Source organism: Python bivittatus, unplaced genomic scaffold (assembly GCF_059951505.1).
Source record: "Python bivittatus isolate LINGU-HERP-01145 unplaced genomic scaffold, Pbiv_v1 ctg000220_np1212, whole genome shotgun sequence".
Lineage (NCBI taxonomy): Eukaryota > Metazoa > Chordata > Lepidosauria > Squamata > Pythonidae > Python > Python bivittatus.
Window position 1 is genome coordinate 13,999,013 of NW_028277048.1, and position 23,373 is coordinate 14,022,385.

The following is a 23,373-nucleotide window of genomic DNA, read 5'->3' on the forward strand; positions in this document are numbered from 1 at the left end:
GATCAACCATTCTTTGTGAGGGAGACAGTGAATTCACCATCCACCATATCCCTTGATATTTCATGGATAGAAGCTGACGTTTCAAGGGTTTCCCTGAAAGGAGAGCCATCCAGCTGAGGACAGGAGTAGATGTAGGCCAGGCTGTTTTGTGAGAAAAGGAGGCTGAAAAAGATGGACAGAGACTGGGATGTAGATCAGGAGCAGGGAGGTGTCCTGGAAACCACAAGCAAATTTTGAGGGTACTGCCACCCTAACAACTGGCATTAGATGATAACTGGCTTAATATAGTACCTAGAATGACTGATAGCCCCTAGTAACCTTAACCTCCATGAGTTTGCCTAATTCCCTATTCAAACCTTCTAAATTGGTGGCCACCATTCTATTCTGGGGTAACACATTCCAAAGAGTAACTTAGTGAATTGAAGGAAAGTGTTTTCTCTCATCTGTCCTGAATCTCCCATGATCTCACTTCATCAGAAGATGCAGTGTTCTAGTATTTCAAGAAAGAGTTATTCACTTTTCACCACACCCCATGTACCCATCACACTATGCCCTTCCAAGTGAGCAGGATTGTGCAAAATGCAGAAAAAGAGGAAGAGGTGGTGAGCAAAGGAAATTAAAAGCAGGTGACAAGAGAGGAGAAAAGAAAAAGAAATTTGACTAAATATAGTTTACAGTAACCACTGTAACACCACTCAGTATACTGCATCTCACTATTTATTTATTTAGTCCTGGCAAAGCATCCTTGCTTCTGCCCCATTCACGCACCACTTCATACCCCACCTTTTGTTCTTCAACCTACTCACTTCTCCCTTTCTGAGGATCTTCTCAGGTCATTCTAACCACAATTTTCTCAGTCACCTTCTTCCTCCTGACCTGCTCATTTTTCTTTCAGACATTTGTCTATAGCATATCTCCTCTGTCATTTGTAGGTGCATAAATCAAGATTTTGCTTAATTAATTAATTTGTATATTTACTAATATTCCCATGATGGCCAACAACATTTTAAAAGTAAACCAAGCCAATACTACAAAGACAGCTTAAGTCCTTTGTTCTCTTTCATCAAAATGGAAATCAAGATAAAAAGCTTTCATCTTGCCAGAAGAGGCAATCATCTTTCACTAGAGCTGAAGGATAAAGAGCTGCAAGACAGGAAATAAGAATGGCCAGCATGGCGTACTATTTGACTAGGACTGGGAAGGGCCTGATTTGAATCCCCGCTCAGCTTTTTAGCTCATTCAGTGTCACCATCTTTTGGCTTAGCCTACCTCACAGGATTGCTTGAAGAGATAAAGTTGGGGAAGGGATCTCAATAGTTGCAACATGAATGCAGTTAATCTATTTGCAAGGAAGGATCTGCTTCTGTATTTCTCTTTTTAAGAAAGGAACTTGAATAGAGTTGTTGGAGTGCCACCATACACATTTGGTTCAGTTCTGAAGTCTTTGCACGGCACAAGAGAGACAGGACACTGCCTTTGGCAGATGAGAAACGTTAGCTTTCCTTCTTGCCTTGTTTAGCAAGGAAAACCCCCTAGCTCTCCTCCCTATCTTCGTAATAACTCCCTCCCTTCCCCATGCAGCCCACATTTGCCTTTTCAGAAAAGCAACAAGTGTTAGAGCCATGAAGTTCTAAGCAAAAACATTTCCTTCTTGGAAACGGGGTTGTTGTGGGTTCCCGTTTTCTGCCCATCTCTCTGACTAAGGAGTGATGGGGAGATTTGCATTCCTTTACTTGTATGGTAAAGGCAGGCTGGATCCCCAGGGTTGGGAGGGATGAAAAGGGAGCCGACGTGCTGGGCTTCTGAGCAAGCACGGATATATCAGTGCCAAGGGCCCCTGACAGGCTGCGTGCAGGCAAAAACACCCTGGGTTGCTTCACAAAGCCTGGGCTGACACACTGGGATGAGGTTGTGCCAGAGATCAGAAGACAGAAACAGGCACCTGCATGTTCCCCAGACATAAGAGAACCCACATTTCTCTGGGTGCCTTAAACACCCCTGGGATCAGAGCCAGGTCTTTTTTAGGCACAGCAGCAAAGCACAATATTAGATCCTACTCCCAGGATCTCAGAAAAGCACTGATTCACTGCAATCAGTCATCCTGGGTCCAACTCACCAGACATCCTGATTCATGAGACATCAACAGCTAGAGAACTTCAGGGAGAAGTTAGACATTCCTGCTGACATGGAACAAAGTTGGACCCAGTTTTCCTGCAGGAGCACAACTTCAATAGCCATGACTCAAACCAGCAGTTTCCCCCGCTATTGTTTTCTTGAAATGGCTACTCTTTGTTCTTCTGTGGCCTGTCCACGTGGTCTTCATCCAATAATCATCCCTGAATTTTCCCTTTTCTTTTAGGAGTTCATGAAATTGGAGGAGGAGGACTGTAACCCCAATACAAACTGCCTTAATGTAAAGCCTCCATCTTCCACAAGAGGTTCATTTTCACATATACAGTAATGCCACTCAGTGATAGTGTTCATTATTAGGATTGAGAACCCTTTGAAAGTGATTTGGAAGATGGGCTTTGGACCTCTCTGCTATTCATTAAGGCAGCTGAACTTTTTTCCACATGAGCCTGGAAAAAAAAGGTGTGGCTACTTTAATGAGTGGATACTTTAAAGCAGCAGCATCCTTTTTTCCAGACTCAGAAGAAAACCTGAAAAAAGGTGACTTTAAGGAATAGCAGAGAGGTGCTGTGCTTGCGTGAGATTCCAAGCCCTTTTCTGAATAATTTTCGGAGGGTGAACAGACATATTAGATACTAAATTCCTGATTACTGCTACTTTGGCATCATGTTTTTCTAATTTATTTTTTTCATTTCAAAACATTAGAAGTATAGGCTTATGCAATAGCACTTATGTGAAAAAGCACTGTAGTGCAAATGTTAAAATAAAACTTTAAAAACACCATTGAAAGGGTTACTAAAGTACACTGGCCACTCCCTGGTCATATTTGCACAGTTTAGAGTTACCAAATCTGGGGTGCAAAAGTCCCAAGAACTCTCTGCTGCCATCCAATGGGCATCTGCATTTTTGCTGCCCAGATATGGTTGCCCTAGCACAGCTGAGTTAAACCCAACAGCATGACTGGAACACAGGATGTAAAAACCAATTTCTCCCCTCCCCCACAAAGTGTTGAAAACTTATATTCCAAGCCTTGTACTCTATTTGCCAAAAACTACAGAGAGGGAATTTCATTTAAAACAGTTTTGATGCCTAGATATGAGCCAGCTGCCTTGTGTCCTTTAGAATCCTCCTTAGTACTTGAGTCTTTAACAAATTATAGGCAAAATAAGCCTATAGCATGTATTTATGTTTATTAAATTGAATACACTAAATTAGAAATCCAAGAGTATGCAGAGACATGGAATAAGAAGCTAAAGCAGGTATCTGATGTCAATGAAGGCCCATTTTGTCATCCATATGTCTCATTTCTATAGATTTAAAATTACAATTAGAGTTAATTCAACAAAGGTGCTATTTCGCATTTATACATCTTCATGTGAAGGAACAACCTGATCATGCTCTATGAATTCCTTTGACTATCTTGTCAGAGGATTTTAGGATCCTAGTTAAAAGGAATATAGATTGTTCATGTGCCTAAAGTTTAACCATCTGACTCTGATTGAGAAAATACTCATTCTTTTAGACAGTAGTGAGAAATCTGTGACCTGTAGCGTGGGGGGTAGGGCAATCAACTACAAGTGCATCATGTTATCGTCACACGAAAGGATGTGACTTATGTGGTTGAATCAGACATCATTTATTTATTTATTTAAAGAACTGATATGGCCACCTATCTCACATAGTGATTCTAGATAGCTCACAACAACCAATAAAAACAGGAAAAAAATAGAACAAGCCTTCCTACCAGGTGCAAGACTAACCAAACTATTAGCCTCCTGACTCATACCCCATCCTAACTCAATGCTTAGGGGAAGAGCCAGAAGAATAAAAGGATAGGGGCCTCTTGAATCTCAGGTGGGAGAGTATTCCAAGGGCTGAGTAGCTACAGAGAAGGTGTGCCTCCAAGGTCCCATCAGATGACAGCATTTAAGGGAGGGACCTGAAACACACCCACCCTGACAGGAAGATACCCTCAAGGAAAGGCAGTCTTGCAAATAACCTGGTCCTGTACCACGTAGGGCTTCAACAGTGATAACCAGCACCTTAAATTGCACCCAGAAAGCAACTGTGAACAGGTGCAGCTCACGCAACAGTGGCCTAACTCAGGAGAACCGCGGGGCACCCAGACCTGCACATACCACTGCATTCTGGAACAGCTGCAATATCCAGATGGCCTTCAAGGGCAGCCCCATGTAGAATGCATTGTAGTAATCCAATCAGGAAGTGACTAAGGCATAAATGACCATGAGCAAGGCATAATTTCAATGGCGTCATGACAGGCAGATTATCATTTTGACATACTTGTTACAGGCACCTACAATACCTCTCCTTCCGCCTATTTACCTACAGTAGAACTGATCTCCAATTCAAGAGAAAGTAGGATTACATGACTGAAATAAAGGAAGCACATTGATTGACCTGAAGACCTGGAGATCAGAATACATGCTCCGAATTTACCTTGCAGAAAAAAAAAAAAAACACCACTTCCAGGATCTTTCTAGTAAGTGTCATAAACTCCATGAAGGCTCCATACATATTTGCATACTGTGTGCCCAGAAAACATCCTGTTCACAGCAAGCACATGTTCACTACACTGCCACCATTCCCATGTGAAGCTTTATTCTAGGACATTTATAGATGTTTAGGACATTTATAGATGTCCTACAATATTATTCATACATATATTAAAGTACAGGATCTGTTGGTTTTTTTATCAAAACATTCTGACAACAGGCCCAGACTATTACAATGTTGGCTCCATAGTAACTCTAAAAAGAGAAAAAGGTGATCTTACTTACATGAACATTGGTAATCAAAAGTATAATGAGCTTTGTTCTTCAGATTATTCAAGAGAAGGTTCTTACCTTTTTTGAATGCATCAGGATGCTCTCTTCCTTGTGTTTTTCACCTACAGGGATCAAATGCAATGCAGGTAAAAGACATTATTTCAGAATTTTTTTTTAGGGATAAGTGCATATGTGGGTTAGACTGGAAAGAAAACTTCACTGTATGGCAGATGAAGGCACCCTAGCAAAGTGTGATATAGATTGAACCCTGTACAGTAATATAGAGGAACAAATCAATCGGGTTCATTGCATTCAGTTTCTCATTTTTCTCATCTTAAATTTGTTTTATTTCTGCATTAGTTAAGCTTTTTTGTTTTTAACAGACTACCCAGAAATGTGTATGCATCGTCATGCACCGTTTTTCCTAATGTTTCCCCCAATATCCACATTTAATGTAATATTTCTGTAATTAAAATCTGATTTGGTGCAAATCTGTCATAGTCCTACACACACATACAACATATATGCCCACAAACACATATTTTGAATACAAATTATAATTCAGCTGCTCATTGCATGGTCCAAATTCAAAAGAGTGTGGACCTGGGGGAATAACTTCTTCAGCTCTGTATAGATTTGAGAAGTGTTCATGGTGAAGTGTAAATCTAAGCCGTCACTTGTACATTTCGATAGGATACCGCCAGGAATCTCAGGGCTGGGAAGCTGAAAAAAACATCCTAGAAGACGAGAGCAAGTTGCTTCATTTTTGTTGCTAAGAAAACTATGGTACCTGGGTATATCCAGGAGTTGAGCTGGACTGTAGGGAATCTGTACTTTTATTGCATTAATATGTAAACGGAGTAAAGAAGAAGATTCTTTTAAAAGACCCAATCTCTTAAAGATCCGATCTTTCCTACCTTTCTCTCACTTCATTAAATAGTAACGCTTTTCCATTCATTTAAATATTTTCCAGATGGATAAATAATTATTTTGGTGACTTTTTTTTTTTTTAATTGCAATATTAGGATTGCCCATTCACTTGTGGCCACACAGCCTGTTTATTCAGGAGTAACGTCCACCGTCCTGATGGAACTTAACTCCAAGTAAGTGCATAGGACTCCACCCTTAATCCAGAAGCCTGATGGGTGGGGAGCAGACTTGGCAGGACTTCTTGGGTCTGGCCAATATCAGAAGGCAGCCTGGGGTCACCCCGACTCCGACTCCTTGATCTTACACACAGGCACCCATTGCCTTCCAGCCTGCACAGGAACATCCCGCGAGGGGGAGATGCTGAGAATCACGTCCCACATGCAGGATGGGCCCCTGCTTCCTTCGGCCTACCTCCCATGGCTATATAGGGTCTGTGCTGCATTCACTGGCTGCCAAAGTCTGGGTCAGGCCTGGCTCCCTGTAGCACAGAGGGGCTGCGGTTGAGCAATGACTCAAAGGAAACTCTTTGTAAACACAGGTCTGGGATGGAGATCACCATAATTAGCCAAGGAGAAGAGCAGTTGACCCTCTCCCCCACCCCCATCAGACTAGGAGGCCTTCACAAAGCCCCATTTCCCCTGGCAGTCTACCCTCTCCACCCACCAGCCCCGTGTCACTCTCAGCCTCCCACTTTCCATGAACAGATTAATGCCGACGAGCCGCACCACGGATAGGGCTCCAAGCCACGTTATACGACCTCCCATGATCCTGCATCTGGGAGGATGGTGCTCTTGTGCAGTTACATCCAAAGGGCTGCCATCCTGCACACGCTGACATTGTTCTCAGTAAAGTAGCTAAACGCTGTGAGTGTGCAAACGTCTCAGAACACAGTGAGTGTGGGCTTTTCTTCAGGGCACGTTCAGCTTACTAATACAGCCAGCTTCTGAAGCCATCGCCAAGCCCAAGTTCTTGCTGAGTAAGATAATACCGCTTATTATAGCATGCAGAGAAGTCTTTTTAGCACTGTTCAAAAAGATTGGGAGAAGGTTCGTGTTGTGATCCTTGGCATAAAGATAGAGATAGGGCTGTTATAAGTGCAAACTTCATTATTTCAACATCAAGTTGAAACAGACATTCTCTCTCTCTCTCTCTCTCTCTCTCTCTCCTTCTGTCTCCCTCACTACACACCCATCCATGTATATAACGTCAGCCTTCCTCCCTTAAGCCCCTGCCCTTCCCCAACTTGCTTTTTACAACATCTTGCCTGATTAAGATATTTGGAGATCTTTAAATCTGGCCCAATATTTTCTACCCCTTCATTCTAATACTTGTATTTGGCTGACTATGGTTTGGAATTTTTCTTATCAACCAGCACGGCTTCCTTTCTTTCAAAGGAAACCCATTTTTGCCTGCAAAAAGTTGGAATGCATCTATTTCTTCTTTGGGTCAGGATATACCATTGTTATCAGCAACTCTAAAACAGACCCACATGTTTTCTTAAGGTCCTGAACAACAGGAATTGCAGGTCTTCTGACTGATGTAATGGCTTGGTGTACAGGGACATATACATTTGCATAGGGAACAGCCTTATACCAAGTTAAATTGTTGGACAAGCTAACCAGTATTGTCTGCAAGGTTTCTCCAGAGTTTTAGCCAGTAGTCTTTCACATCACCTGACTGAATTTCCTTTTAACTAGAACTTAAACCTGGGACCTTCTACACCCAAAAAATGAGGTCTGTTGATGAATTGGAGCTACCAGACCTTGGCTGCAAAACGTCAGCCCCCCACTAGATGGGAATAAAGAGTTACAGACAAATCTCTTTGCTGCCATCTAGTGACTTACCAGATATTTGCAACTCAGGTCTGGTAGTGTTGAGCTATAGTCCCTCCCTGCATGCACTTGTCAACGAGATGTTGCAGCTCTCCTACTGCCCTGCTATTGACAGGACAGGCTCCAGATCTCAGAGCATGCTGGGCAAATGAACCTGACAGGCTTGAAGTTCATTCTTGGCAGAGCTGGTATTCAATAGCCATGAATGGCATGACTCAGAATGTCCAAGGGTCACTGTGTCATGCAAATTGTGAGAAATTATATGGCAGTTACAGTCAGCCATTGGGTGCTGGGTCCATTAAGGTAGGATAGACATCAATACCCAGAAGTCATCTTTCTAGAGAAAGGGAAATGCTTGTCAAGCTTTCTCCTTACTGTCTTCTATCAGCCTTTCCCAATCTCATGCCCTTCAAAAGTACTGGTCTCATCCTCCAGTGCCACACACTGGCTGGGGTTGAATATTCATGTGGCATGGCCTGGGGAGCACTTGAGGGGGTACTCTAAAGGAGATCAGGTGAGCTGTGTGTTTTGCAGCCTGCCCACCTCTGTCTTAACAACTGAACTTCACCAAATGAAGTTCATAATTGGTCTGCACTTGGAAATGTCTTATGAGAAGAGGCGCATCCTCCATCCCCTTCTTGCATTTGTTCCATTTCAGGAAACCTTAGGTTTAGAAAATTCTGTTTTACAACTTCAGTGCAGGATTTGCCTGAATGACGTATCCTGTCATATGAGATGATGAATTTCACCCGGGATCACAGCCATTTCCAATCAGTCACAGAGCTGGTTGAAAAGGGGAAGCGACTATGTAAATATTCCAGGGGGAAAAATAAAATAACATAAATTCTACACTGACCATGCAGGTCATTATTATCCACTTTACGAGTGAATACGCACTCAGCAGCTAAGAGGACAGTTGATTCAGTAGCTCATCACCAAAGCTGGTTCCAGGCTTTAGGTGGGCCTTGGCAAAGGACCCACCAGTCAACCCAGGCAGGCTGCCGTTTTAGAGTACCAATAATGCTTTGGAGCGGCTGACACTGCAGTGCTCTGAAATAGCCATCTGTAGCAGCACACTAAGGATCAGTGTTTCTCAACCTCAGCAACTTTAATATGTGCAGACTTCAACTCCCAGAATTCCCTAGCCAGCATGTCCACACACATTAAAGTTGCTGAGGTTGGGAAATACTGCTATAGATCAAGACAAAATAGATCAGCTTCTTACACTCCCTAACCTATCTGGCATCCTCAGCCACAGAAGCATAAAACTTGCTTATTGGATCAGGCCTTAAATTGAGAGCGTGTGCTTACAAACAGCTTGTCCTTGGGAAGGGAAGTTGGTGGCAATTACTAGGCTGTGTGGTTACACACCATGCCTGAAAGGCAGAGCTCCACATGAAGACAGCCAGCTCCTAGGAGAGAGAGAGAGGGAAAAAAAACCACTGCGGGAACAGACCAGAGCAATAATGGGAGGGAAGGACAAGATGCCTGGGAAAAGGAGTTAAGGATAGGGAGGAGATGGCTGTGGGCCAAGAGCGAAATGGCTGAAACCTAGGCTCCAACAAACCTATCCTTCCACATGGTTCGGTGTTTCATAATCGCATGGGAACATCAAACTGTTGGGAACTCATATTCTTCCCTTCTCTTATTTTCCCCCAGTGTCTTCTGTCCTTCCCTATCCCAGCCAGTTGCAAACAGTTTCCAAAGCTACTTCCTAGATTTCGTGGTTCCGGAAGGCAAAATTCCAGGGTGCTGACGATGCTCTCTGGAGAGGCAGCCGAATTGCATTAATAGTAGTAAGAGTGATGATGCACATCCAGAGAAGATACTAGTTGGCTGAGTAAGACGGACCCACACACATAAACACGCACATGCATACCCAATCACGTGACAGTCACTTTTCTCCTTCTCAGAATTGTTTGGCTGCTGAGCGATGTGTATGCAAACAGATAATCTGTGCCCTGCCAGGCCAACGTCTGCTTGTGGCTACCCACACAACTGGTCCTTGTGCTCTTTGCCAGGAGTGGATACTGACTATGCCCACAACAGCACTGGGAAAGGGCAGGGAAGGTATGCCAGGGCACCTCCCATACTTCAACACAACTCTTGACCAATCTTTCCTAATCTAGTGTCCTCTGGAGGTATTAGGATGGCAGTGCCCACCATTCTCAGCCAGCATCCTAACACACGTGGAGGGCAGCAGATTAGGGAAGGTTGTGGCAGAGAGCAGAAACGAAATGGGGGGGGGGAGGAAAAAAAAGCTTGTCCAAAACCCTTTGGGCCCCTTTTGAAGGACAATGAGGTGAAGGTGGCACTGTTCTTTCTACACTTTCTACCGTTCCAGGGCTGAGCAATGGTTTTCTCTCTCTTCCTCCTTCTCAAGGCCAACTACATTCTACATCTATGCCTGAACCCCTCCCCCAACTGGTGCCCTACCAATATCTACAGCTCCTACCTTCTGCCCTTCTGTGCAGAGTAATGAGAACTCTGGCCCAAACTATCCAAAGGATGTCAACTTGGAGAAAGCTGCTGAGTTGAAGTACTGTCTGCCCATCCATGAGTTGGTAGAAAATTACTGGGGTCAAGTGACTGGCCCTGTTCCCAATCCTTATGTTCCCAGTCCCCTGACTTCCTTCCAAATAATGGCTGAGAAAGCCTAAAAGAACTGACACACCTTGGATTGTATTAGAATAATGCTATATTAACAGTAGTACAGCTAAGCATGGCTTAAGGATGATGTCTCATTCTCAGGCTGAAAATGAGATGAAGGAAACCTGCAGAAAAAAGAGGTTACCAGGTATGTTTGTGCTGTGCATAGGTGCAGGTAGGAAAAGGCTCTTGGGCAACAAGGTTAGTCTTATATCCTTAAGGCAAGCTTTGCCTTTGGCACAAATTTGGATTTAAAGGGCAACATGTGATTGAAAACACAGTAGCACCTGAAGAAAGAGAGAGAGAGGGAGAGAGATGGAAAAGTACTAGCATGGAGGAAAAAGTATAAAACCCACCAATAAATCACAAACTGTAATGACTGTACCTTGTCCAGGTGGAACTTGTGGTAAGACTCCTAAGACAGAGCCGGATGGAATATCAGAGGAGTAGATGCTGCCAGAAATAGCATGGTTTTCAGACCACAATGTCTGAATTCAAACATTTTGCTAAGCCAAAACCAAACCAGACCAGACCAAACCCTCTATTAGCACCATCTATGAGCCTAATCTGCATGGCCATAAAACTTAGGCAGCATCTTCGTAGTATTCCCTGAAGTCAATCTAAGCACCACATTTCCCCAGATCTCTTCCCTGCCCTAGGGAAAAACCCTGCCCCATTGAGAGGTTTATTATTTTTCTACTTACCTATGTTCACTACGCAGTGACCAGGAGAGTGAAAAATCTAGTAGCTTTCCCTATACAACGTGAGCAACTGAATTAATTTGATGAGGTTTGGGAGAAGTATAGCCTGAAGTGGAAACCCAGACTGTGTGAGTAATTTATAGTTCAAGGTATTTTGCCAGCCTAGGAAAGGAGCCGATTCTGTAACCAACTTAAACATGCCATGCAAATGCAATTATCCAATTCAGTTGCCAACAGATGAGTGGAATTTGAATTGTGCCTCCATGGTTCAACAGATAAACAGCCACTGTGGAAGGGAAAAGGAGATGTACCATAATACATTTTTTTTCAAGTCACCACTTGTAGGTTCAGTGTAATCTTTCACTGAGCCTTGGATGTAACCTTGGATGGATAAGCAAACATCACAGAAGGCAGACAAAAGATTTTATCGGTCTTGGTATCTTCCTATAATTCCTAGCTAACCTGGGAGTTCTGTTCTAACACATCTGGTGGGTGTCAGGTTAGAGGAAAACTGTTTTAAATCAAACCTAGAGTAGGCCAACATGCAAAGGAGGTTCAGCCTGACAGCAGTTATGAAGATTTTGGTTACAGCTTTAAAAGGAATTGGAACTTGTGTATGGCCTTTGCTGTCTATAACCGACTCTCTCCTTTGTTATTCTTTAGTTCACATTTAATCCACTCACATTGTTCTTTACTGAACAGAAGGGTTGCCACCCTTGGATACAACAAAGCCATACAATGTGCCCGATAAAATTAGAGCATCCATAGCAAGCATTGGTCCTCTTCAAGCCAACTGAAGAGAATGACCATATGGGGTGGAAGAAATCCAGGGACATTGACTCTCCTGGAAGAATCCTCCAAGGAGAACTTAATTCCTCCCAGCCTTTAGTGGAACATAATTAAACATAACTACAATTTATGAAGTGAGAGCTAAAGCATAATGTAACTCTCCAGGCAGCCTGGCCAATTCTACTGCCAACCCTCTCACAGCTGCCAACTGGAACGATTGGATGGACCTCTGCACTTTTTATAGTGATGTAGAAGAAGGAATCTCACTGGACTTGCTGGTATATTTTTTCAAATCCCAGCTGCATGTTCAGTGCAACATCTCATTGATGCATAGATATATCTTGCGTTTTGTCCATATAATTGCAAAGGTGCATGATCCCTGCCTTCCTTTGCAACTAGCCTAGGTTCCTCTGCTGGTTTCTGGAGATCAGACCTCTGTTAAACACAGAGAAGCTTTTCCGTATCGATCACCAAGGGTTGCCAGCTTCTTTGTAACAGCAGCCTGAACTCCAGAAATCATAGGTGACATTTTCATAATACTACATAGTGATATGATTAGGATAATCTTCACGGTTCTTAATTCTTATTCATATTCTTTCATCCTACAGTATTATCTCATTTCTAAAGTGCTCAAGGTGGTCAGCAGGCTAATATAAATAAAAGAGTATAAATAAAATACTTGAAATGAGATCATCAGATGAACCCAGCTCAATAAGTCCAGCTTTAAAAGGCTTGGCTGGCATCTGCTTAGGCACCCCAGAAAACAGGAAGATTGATCTTCAGTCCTATGCAGCAGGTGCTTCTTCATGCTTTCAGAACTGCTCTTGCATTACTCCACCATGATGATTTCTTCTCCACCAAGAAGATTTCTTCTTAAGAGGAAGTTGCAAAGAAGAGCTGGGTGGGATTCAGTTTTTGCAGTTTTGGGGCCCAGAAATGCACAGTGATTATGGACATGGGACCGTTCTGTACTCTTTGAGGCCAAAGCTATTATGACTCAGCCAAGGTTTTGTGACTTCCTGGATGGTTGGAATCCAGTATCTTAAATCTGGAACAGCTGGATGATGAGGATTAAATTTAAGCCAGTGTATGCCAAGGTTAAGAATTACATTCAGATCCAGGCAGAGATTAAAATGGTTTTTACACTATTTGTCAGCACCTGGGAAATGTTGCTTTGTTATTGCTCAATAACACATTTTCTTGTTACATAAAGGGACTGTAATTGATTAATGGGAGGAATGGCCTGGAATCAACTCCCAGGAAGGAGGGGTGAGTATTTGATGCAAATGTGCAAGTCTGCAAGCACTCCAGCTCAAATTGCTATGTGCAAACTCAAGGGGAAGTCAGCCCAATTGAAGCATCCTGCTCTTCCCCTGCTTTGATTCTGCTCATATCCAATCAGTCTTTCTCTGCAGGCAACTGCTTCCTACTTTCCAAAGGTGGAAGAATAAGAGGAGAAAATCAGGGGTCATCTCAGCTGAAGGACCAGGAATGTTCCCAGGCTCAGCTTAAGCATAATAACATATTTCAGCCTGATGCCCACATACTTAAAGGCAAGGTTCCCTACCAGACTGTTAAGGAAGAGTAAGTTGAGATTCTCCTTAGTTGGGACTTCGTTTCTGAGCATCATTTCCAAAGAGGTATGACATGACTTCAGCCTTATCTTCCTTCATGGGAAAAGAAGCTCAAGGAATAACATTTCTACAGGATAGATGGAGAGATGTGGAAGCTTAGTAGGGAAGGGGACAGTATCAGAACAATATTCTTCCCCATCCATTTTCTCTACCCTAGATCTTCCTTTTGAAATGTATAACACCTTCTGAAGTCAGGAAAAAAGAGCATAGGTGAGAAAATAGGGGATCCTAAATTTTTATAGTTGTTTGTCCTCGAATCCCTCATAGCTCTAGACAGGAGATGTCTCCTTGACATCTACTACTTCTTGGTACATACATACAGTACATATTCCTTTTTAGAATAGGTAACTTTATGACAAGCACAGAAGAAGAGTAAGAGATAGTAAGCAAAAAAAATCAGATATTGATTATGTGTCATCAAGTTGTTTTTGACTCCTAGTGACCACATAGACAGATTTTCTCCATAAATTAGATGTAAGAAAATATAAAAGAAAATATGAAATTAAATCTAGTTTACATTCATTATATCTTACTACATCTCTCCATGCCTTTTCAGCCTTGTGAACCATCTTTATTTCTACCACATCTATACATCAATTCATATGTTGTCTTTTGTTCTTTAAACATCTTGCCTCTCTCATCTTGAAAATCTCATCTCCATTCAGTCACAAGTTTCTTGGTCTTCTCCTTCCTCAACCCATTTGCTTTTAGTTTTATTGTTTGATCCTCTTTCATTTTCTCTGTATAATCCAGCCACCTCAACAGATTTCACTTGTACTAAGCACTCATTTTTATATCTTCACTCATTCAATATCCATTCCTTCTTGACCCTATCTTATTACACACACCTTAGGTACCCCATTCCTACTGCACTGCTTTTATGTTTCTCCTGATACACTGAGCTCTGACTGAGCTCTTTCATATAAAAAGTGAGCAGATGCATGCTCTTATATAGAACCATTTTTGCTTCTTTTGACATATTCATTCATTTGAGCAGACCACATACTACCTACTTCTTGTCTACCAGTCCTTGCATCTGTTAACGTTTTTCCATCCTTTCCCCCTCTTTCATAAATATTCTATCAAGGTCTACCTATTTGTATAGTTGCTTTACTTCTTTATCATTTATGTATAACTTGCAATTGATAGTCCATTTTCACTGTCAAATGCAACTATCTTGATTTATCACTTTCTACATTTACTCAGGGCCCCAGGTTGAGAAGCCTGCTCTGTGTTTTGTTTTTATGATTTTAATTATTGATTAAATATTATCAGGTCAATGTCAACTCATAGCAACCACATAGTTAGACCTTCTCCAGGATGACCTGTCCCAAACCTGGCCCTTCAAGTTGGTGCGCCCATCACCCCTGTAATTGAGTCCATCCATCTAGCTGCTGGTTATATGATCCATTGGTTGGTTTTCCTGTCTACCTATCATATCCTCAAGAGTCATCTCAAGCACTAACATTCAAAATGTTCATGTTCTTTACTACTTCTTCAAAGTCCAACTTTTGAATTCATGGAGTGTCATATGGAAAACCATTGTCTGAACAATGCTAATCTTTGTAGGTATAGACACATCACAGCATCTGAATATTCCTTCCAAAAGTTTCATTGCACCCCTACCAACTGCTAGTCTGTGGCATACAGGTAGTCCTCAGGTTACAACCACTTGTTCAGCGATGGTTCAAGCTTATGATGGTGCTGAACAAGGGGGACTTACAACTGGTCCATGAAGTTGCAGCCATCATAGCGTCCCCACGGTCATGTTATTGCAATCCAGGCACTCAGTGCCCAGCTTGCGATTATGATATCACAGAGAGCCACAGTCACATGATCGTGATTTCCGACATTCTCTGCCGGCTTCCCACAAGCAAAGTCAATGGGGAAGCTGGCAGGAAGTCTGAAGTTACTCCCACTGCTGCCACTTTTTTGTCCGTCCTCAGTACACACACCCTCCTCAGCACTTGCACACCTGCCTGCACTCCCTAGCACCTGCCTATGGCATCCTCTGCAGCACCCATGCACCTGCCCATGCTCTGTGACACCTGCCCATGGCATCCCCCCACCCTGTGGCACCTGCATACCTGCCTGCACTCCGTAACACCAGCCTGCGGCACCCCCACCCCCCACGGCACTCGCACACCCACCCACACAGTAGCACCTGCCTATGGCACCCCCCTGCCCACCTGTAGCTCTCACCCGCAGCTCTCACCTGCTGGCCTGCTTGCCTGGGACTCCCGTCTCTTCCCACTTAACGACCCACGTGGTCCTGGGGTTACAATGGCAACCAGGACTGCTGGGATTGCCGTCACTAAGCAATGTGGTCACTTGACGTTGCGCTTTACGACCACATCGCTTAGCAACAGAAATTCCAGTCCCAGTTGCCATCATAACCCCAGGACTATCTGTATTTCATGACTGCTGGATTCTTTACTGTTGACGGTTGATCCTAAAAGGCAGAAGCTATCCACCATTTACACTTTTATATATCAGCCAGTCCTACTCCAGTTGTGAGAGATTGCCTTTGAACCCCAATAATATGGATACATTAGGCCACAGGAGATTGTCAGAACCCTGGACAGGCTCAACTAGTATATAACTAGCTCTTAACTAGAAACATCACTTGCAAAAAGCACCCAGGTTGAAGAAAGCACATGGAGTATTCTGCATACTGTATTGTAGTGGGATTGCTTCATACTTTGGACTCAACTTGTAGCACCCTTCCCAAAAAGATTGGCCATGACTGCCATGGAAGCGGCTGTGTCTCAACTTCCTGAAGGAAGAAGGAATGTACTTGTGATAAATAAGTCACAACCTCCAACAAACTCCAGCCCTGATATCTCTTTGGTGCTTAGATTTTAGAGCCTGTGTATGTCTGGCCCCATCCCAAGATCACTGGAATTCTTTGGACCCTGTGGGTATCCAACTACAAGTTCTCCTGATTATCCCAAACACCAGGGTTGTAAGAATCTGCCATATACAGTATTATTCATCTCCAGTCTCTCTTGACATCTGTTTGGGCACATATATCTGCATCTTCCAGATATATGTGCCAGACACACAATCTCTACATCTTCCAGCATGAAGACAGAGGCAAATATTTATCACACTGGCAGCCTGTCTTTCCCATGAACTCAAGGTAACTTGAGGCTCTCCCTCCATTTTATCACCTCAATGACCCTGTGAGGTGGGGTTGGGCCAGAGAGAAGACAACTGGTCCCCCTGAAAGTTTATAGGAGAATAGGAATTTGAATCTGGGCTTTACTGACCCAAATCCAACCCCTGAACCACTATATTTTATTCGGTCTCTCTGCAATCACTTTACACTATTTTAGAATATCTTTCACAACCTTATTCTCTAGTGGTCTAACCACTTCCTATACCATGTGCTGCCAGTGCTGTGTTTAAATGTTTGTTATTGTTGGTTTAAATATTTTAGTGATATAGTTGGTGTTATCACAGCCTTATTTTCTGTTTGCATTTCTTTTACCAAAAATTTGTATTCCTCCTTGTTAGCTCTGTAACATTTTACTAATTTTTATTACTGTTGGTTGCCTTGAGAGTTAAACTGAATAGAAAGGTGAAATTTAAACCAAGTCAATCAATCTATCTATCCATTCTTCCCACTTCGTTGAAACAGTCTTGACTTTCCACATTAATTATATAAATTGGTGAATTTTGGTGGGATTCTTCCCGAACTAAAAAATATATTCCAGCTAAGCTTTTCTTTTCAAGATTTTGAATAACCCTGAGATATGACCTTCTTAGCTTTCCCTTTTGAATTCCTCCTTACCAAGCTTTTCACTTTTTAGAAGATCCCTCTTTTAATGTTAATTTCCATTTATATGTCCGCCTACCTAAAAATTGAATTTTGTATCACTATGGTAAAAGTTTCTTGTTAGGTCAATGACATATGTGTCACACAAGATCTGGGACTTCACTGATGATTAAGCTTTGAGAGATCATCCCTCTCTTCATTCATTGCCCAAGTGTAACACAGTTGTGGGGCATAGTTCTTCAAGATACTTAGGGATATTCTCTCTTTGTTCTACCTTTGCCAGTATATGAAGTCATCCATTACTATAGCAGTTCTTCTATAAATGACCTCTGTGTTTTATCTGGTTTCATTTCATTGCAAGGAGATCTAGTTTCTTTTCTTCAGGTCTGGTTTGTCCCTACCAAATCCAAATCCATACTCTCTAACACCTCAGCTCTACCACTTCTAGCTGCTGTCCTGTACATTAGACAGATAACATTTCAGACCAAAATAGAATTATAAAGTTGGAAGGGATCTAGTCAATCCCCCTGCTCAATGTAGAATCCGCTAAAACTTCTCTGACAGATGACATCCGGCTGCTGTTTGGAGACCTCCACCAAAGGAGAGCTCACCACTTCATACCACTGGCTGACAACTTATACAGTCAGGAAGTTCCTCCTGATGTCTAGTCTGAACCTACTTCCTTATAGTTTTAACCCATTAATGTTGATCCTGTCCTCTTGAGTGATGGATAATAACTCCATTCTATCTTCTACATAGTATCTGAAGACTGTTATGGTATTTCCCTCAGTTGTCTCTTCTGTGAAGTAAACATACCCAGATCTTTAAACTGTTCTCATAGGGCTTGGTTTCCAGACCCCTTACTATTTTGGTAGCCCATCTCTGAACTTGCTACAATTTATCAGTATCCTTTCTGAATTGTAGTGCTTGCACCTGGGTATATATTTCAGATAGATTCTGACCAGGTAGAGTGGAGCAATTACTTCCCAGGATCTTGACTCTATGCTTCTGTTAATGCACCCACGGTAGCATTTGCCTTTTTAGTAGCTGCACCACATTGCTGGCTGATGTTTAAATTGTGGATGAGGAAAGCACCTATACATTTAAGTCCTGGATTTCAGCTTCCTATCCAGTAACCTGCATATTTTTTCCAGCACCACATATTCCCCATATCATTGGTGCCACTGCAGGCTAGGGCCACTGAGTATGTTCTTACAGACCTATCACAATGAAGTGCTGCCCTACTGTTGCATCAGACAGGGAAGTCATCATACCACCTCTCACCAATCCATCTTTGTGAAACATTTCTTACAAGGTTCCTACTGGAAGTGCATCCTTGACACAAGAGGACATAGCATGTCTCCAAGTTATGGGTTCTTTCTGTTCCTTTTCCAAGACCTCTGTGACAGCAGCGAAGGCTATCCCACCTTAAATGACAGTCTTGTCCCCAGCCTGCCTCTGGCTGTGTGTTGTACCACAGACCAATCCACCATTCTCGACTACATTTTAATCTAATATATTGTGCCAATTTCAGTCAATGTGATTACCGTATGGTTTAGGGAATCATACAAAACCTGAAAAATAGGTTCATTAAGTAAGGTATGCTTAAGTTAACCACGGGTAAATATTTTGTGTAAAGACGATCTTTGCCCCTCCAAGATAGTTGCCTGGGCTTCAAAGAAATAAATTTGTTCTGTGGGAGGCAAGAATACATTGCACTGAGCGCACATCCATGACATCAGTCCACCAAGAAGAAAGTGTCACGTGTGATATTCTGCACAATAATTTAGACATCTCTCCCTGCCCTACACACATACACCTATGCCTTGATTATATTTAGCCTCCTAGCTGGGTCACATAGGCATCTCATACGATAACTTGAAGGGTCGGGGTCGGGGCGGGGCGTGTGAGCCAGCACAAATCAAGCACAACATGTTGAAATTTCACTTGCCTCAAACTCAAGGCATTTCAATGACGTCAGTTCAGGCAGCAAATCTGTACCTCATCAAATAAAAAGTAACCAAGCAATGCGTAAACGTGCATGAACAATATAAGTTGACGGCTTTAAACTAATGTACCTGAGGCCCCTCTGTTAAGAGAAGAGCACATCTACATTTCTCCAATGATCTGAATGCCAAATCAGATTCAAGCCTCTGTTTGGAAATGCTGCTGTGTGCAGCTTATTTAACATTTTTGCTTGCAGGGGGCCCAAACAACAGTGAAAATTAAGTTCGCGTTGAGGGCAGCTCTGAGCCCCAAGGAGTGAGTGGGGTTCTGCCTAAGCATCACTTTGTAGCACGTTGTGCCATGTGACCCCAAGTGGTGAACGATGGAACGGCATCTGTTTATACCCTACGGTATTAACTTTCTAGGGAGGAACGAAACAGAGATTAGAGGAAAAGGGGGGAACAATATGAATCACAGAGGATAGCAGAATGGGAATGAATGAGAGACGCAGAAAGGGAAAGTAATACCGTATCCAGAGCTGACGGGATATTAACGAAAGATCCACCAAAGGATAGTAGGAAAAGTTAAGCGGTGGGTGGAGGTGCAGAGGAGATGGTGTGTCGCCTGTTATGTCCGTGCAAAGAAATCACGCTCTCATATGCGAAACTGTGCTGCGTGGAGGTGTGCGTGAAGGTAAATATGGCATTTTTAAATGTGCCCAACCTGAAGAAGAGATGCTTTTGTATCAGAAGCATTCTAAAACGTACATATAAAGACAACGTAGGTAAAAAGCTTCTTGGGTAGCGTAAGCCAGCTTTGCTTTCTGTAACAGCACGCACATTATAGAAAGAAACATAATTTTTCATCATGGGGCATGGTGAAAAAAGGAGAGAGTGAGATAGCACACAAACAGTTGCATCAAATCGTAGCTCGGTCGGTACGTGTCAAACGTTTGGTCACTTGAGATACACAGATAACAACCTTGTCATACTGTTTCCAAGTCCAACGTATATCAGTCATTGCATCTCTCTAGGACTGTCCATCTGTCCGTCCAGCCATCCACCAATCTCTACAAGGTCTCAGCCCAATTAAAGCACCTGCTCTTATACTTCACTGAAATTAAGGAAGGTTGGCCATATCAAACCCATCTGACTCATTTCAGTGGGCCTCTCAATCATAGTTAGCTTCTTTTGGATTGAAGCCAGAAAAGTTGCATGGGAGTTGGAACTGCACTCTCTTCGATACAGCTGGAAATGAGTTTTCTTCAGCCACTTGGCAAAATTGTCTACCCAAACTCAAAGAGTTCCATCTGCCCTAGCCAGCATGTCCAGAACTAAGAGAGGAGGGGAGCCAGGGTTTCTCAACCTCAGCAACTTTAAGGTGTGTGGACTTCAACTCCCAGAATTCCCCAGCCAGCATGGCTGGCTGGGGAATTCTGGGTGTTGAAGTCCACACATCTTAAAGTTGCTGAGGTTGAGAAACACAGCTCTAGACGGTCCTCATGAGCAGGTAGAATTCTGGCAAGGGGGATCTTGATGATCTTTAAATTCTCAGGCAGGTTTTTTTCTGCACAGCCCTAATGCCACATGAATGCTGGGAAACACTTGCTGAACTTCTGATAAGCTGAACATTCAAATATGGCAATCTATCAAATGGCAGAGGAGAGATGATGCCTCCTTCCAGTATTATTGCACAAATACTTTTGCAATCAAAAGCAGTTGTGAGATTAATTTTTTTCTGGCTGCCTGACAAATCCCTAAGTACTTGAATACACTTACAGGAGTACATGAATCTAAACCCAAGTTAATGCCACCACCCAAAGAGGAGTTAGAATAGGGCTTGTCCACCACCCTGGTTGAGAGGGAAGCAGGACATTTCTATCCCCATCCGGACTGTCTCCCTTTCTCAGACAGCTTTGTCCAGCTGGGCAAGACTAGGATCATGTCATCCCAACTAGCAAACTGTTGGGGGATGATGGAACTTGTTGTCTTACATATCTGGAGAACCCCAGACGGGGAAGTCTGCTATAAAGTAAAGAAGAAACCTAATTTTGAAAGCAGATATGGAGGTTGAGGAACTAGGGAAGATTTTTAATGTCTCTAAGGGCTATTCAACATAGACGGGGCTATTTTTAGTCCGGCAGGTCACAAATCATGCTGATGGATCCTGATTTTGCAAACATATAAAAACCCAAGTCCTGGAATATAATCTTTCCAGGACAGATCTCTTCGGCACAGCAATACCCCGCAGCACAATGATCAGGAACCTACTTATCAATTAAATATTCTCACATTTTGCCAAATGCCAGGATGTTGATGGCACAACATCAATAAGTAATAATAAGATAGTTGACATAATTTCTCCTAAATGTCCACAGCACACTGGCTCATTCAAATGAGCTGCCAGAATGTTTTTCAGAGATATAAGGGGAAGGAAGTATTCCAGTAACAGACAGAGGTGGGATAGAGACTTGGAGGCAAAATTTCTGGAACAGGAATAGGAAGCATTTCTTCCTAAAGAAACGCAAGGTTCAGCTCCCTTGCCTTTAGATTACCCTCTTGTTTGCTGTCATTTTTATTGTCTGGACACCACAGATTAATCTGTGTCTCCATGTGGAAGGAGAACAGACCAAAAGAATTTATTTTAACAGTTTCCCAGCAGCTCAAAATTCATCTGGTGAAGATTCATCCCCATGACAAGAAAACATCTCCACTTGAATTTCTGCCTACCCTTCTGCCATTAAGCATGGAAACCTTGACAGGAAAAAGAAAATAAAGCTGGCAACCCAATTCTTGAGACCTGAACCAGGAGGAGGAAAATGTGGGACAGGTATCTGACACGCCTGGATGGGACCTTGAAACTTGGGGCCTCCCTTCAGAAGAGTTATTAAGCAGAGCTGTGACATCAATGAGGCAAGAAACGATTTTCTCTTGCCCCAGCCTTCTGTCCTGCAACATGAAGAGAACTCTTGAATCCCCTGCAAAAGATTTCTGTGATAAAATTCCAGCAAGATAATCTGAATATTTGAAAGGAATTATTTCAATATTATAGTGCTTGAAGACTCTAGGGGGGACTTCTCTTCCTCCTCCTTCCTTCTTTATTTTCATAGGCACCAGCCACAGCTCCCTGTAGGCATTCAAAGTAGGTTGCAGGGTGGTGTCCCGGCTCAAAAGAGCTCCTGATGACCATCTAAAGACAATCAGCTTTTCTCCTGAGGATTTGCATCAGGCTCAGATCCAGGGTGGGACATGAAGGCTTTCTTTGGGGCCAAGAATGCATAAGCTGTGGAACTGGTCTGTCCCCAATTCAGTTCTCACCTCCACAGGCCATTGGTTATTTATTATTAGCATGTAATGTTTTCCAAGGCTTTTGCCTAAGCAAATGTTTTGCAACATTGGCTGAACCCGTTCCTTTCCATGAGCTCAGCCGAGTCAGAGAAGAAGCTTGGCCCGCCTTCTGCCCGAACACCCCACCCAGGGGCCCAATTAGAAAGGGTGGGCAAGCAAACAAAGCCATGGCTGCCTGTGGGGAAGCTGAGCCCAAAATCCCACCCGCCTGCTATTGACTGCAACCGGAGAGCTGATTTTTGTTCCTAAGAAAAGGCTGTTCTTGACCTGTGACTGACAGCTCTCAACACTCTCTCCTCCCTTCTGCCAGCACTAGCGACAGTTTGGAAAAAATTATGCCACTCGAAGTTGCTACGGTGCTTAAAAAAATAAAATAAAATAAAGAGCTGCACCAAATTGCTCGTTTTCTCCACAAGGAGTCTATGAGTCAGCTGCTTCTTCCCATTTTACAGCTGGGGGAAGTGAGGCTCAGAAATCCAAACTAGGTGGCTGCGGTGGGGCTTGAACTCAAGACTCCCCGACTTTATTTAAAAGATCTGCACCAAAAAAACCCCAGCACTAACAATAAATAGCAACTTTCCCTCTAGTTCTTAGCATTCCCTGCCTGTTGCTCTGCAAACCTTTGACTCATGTGCATTAAGGGGTATCCCAGTGATATGGCTGCCTCTATATGAAGAGTTGCACATGTAAAGCTCCACCCCCCTGCACAGTTCCACACTGTAGGCAGGGGGTGGGGCTTTACGATGCAGGTAACTAAGGGTGGAGCTATACAACCTGGTCCCATTTCTCCGCCGCTGTTTAAGCAACCATTCCTGATCATCTCCACACTAATGATGCGGAGCAGCAG

General features: G+C 43.0%; 1 long non-coding RNA gene across 1 annotated transcript in view; it reads right to left on the reverse strand.

The window, feature by feature from the left end:
- LOC148216282 (uncharacterized) overlaps positions 1–23,373 on the reverse strand; it is a 70,943-nt gene that overhangs the window by 43,517 nt on the left and 4,053 nt on the right. The window contains exon 2 of the long non-coding RNA XR_015795664.1: positions 4,995–5,038. This is a non-coding gene — a long non-coding RNA (uncharacterized LOC148216282). The remainder of the gene's footprint in view (positions 1–4,994; positions 5,039–23,373) is intronic.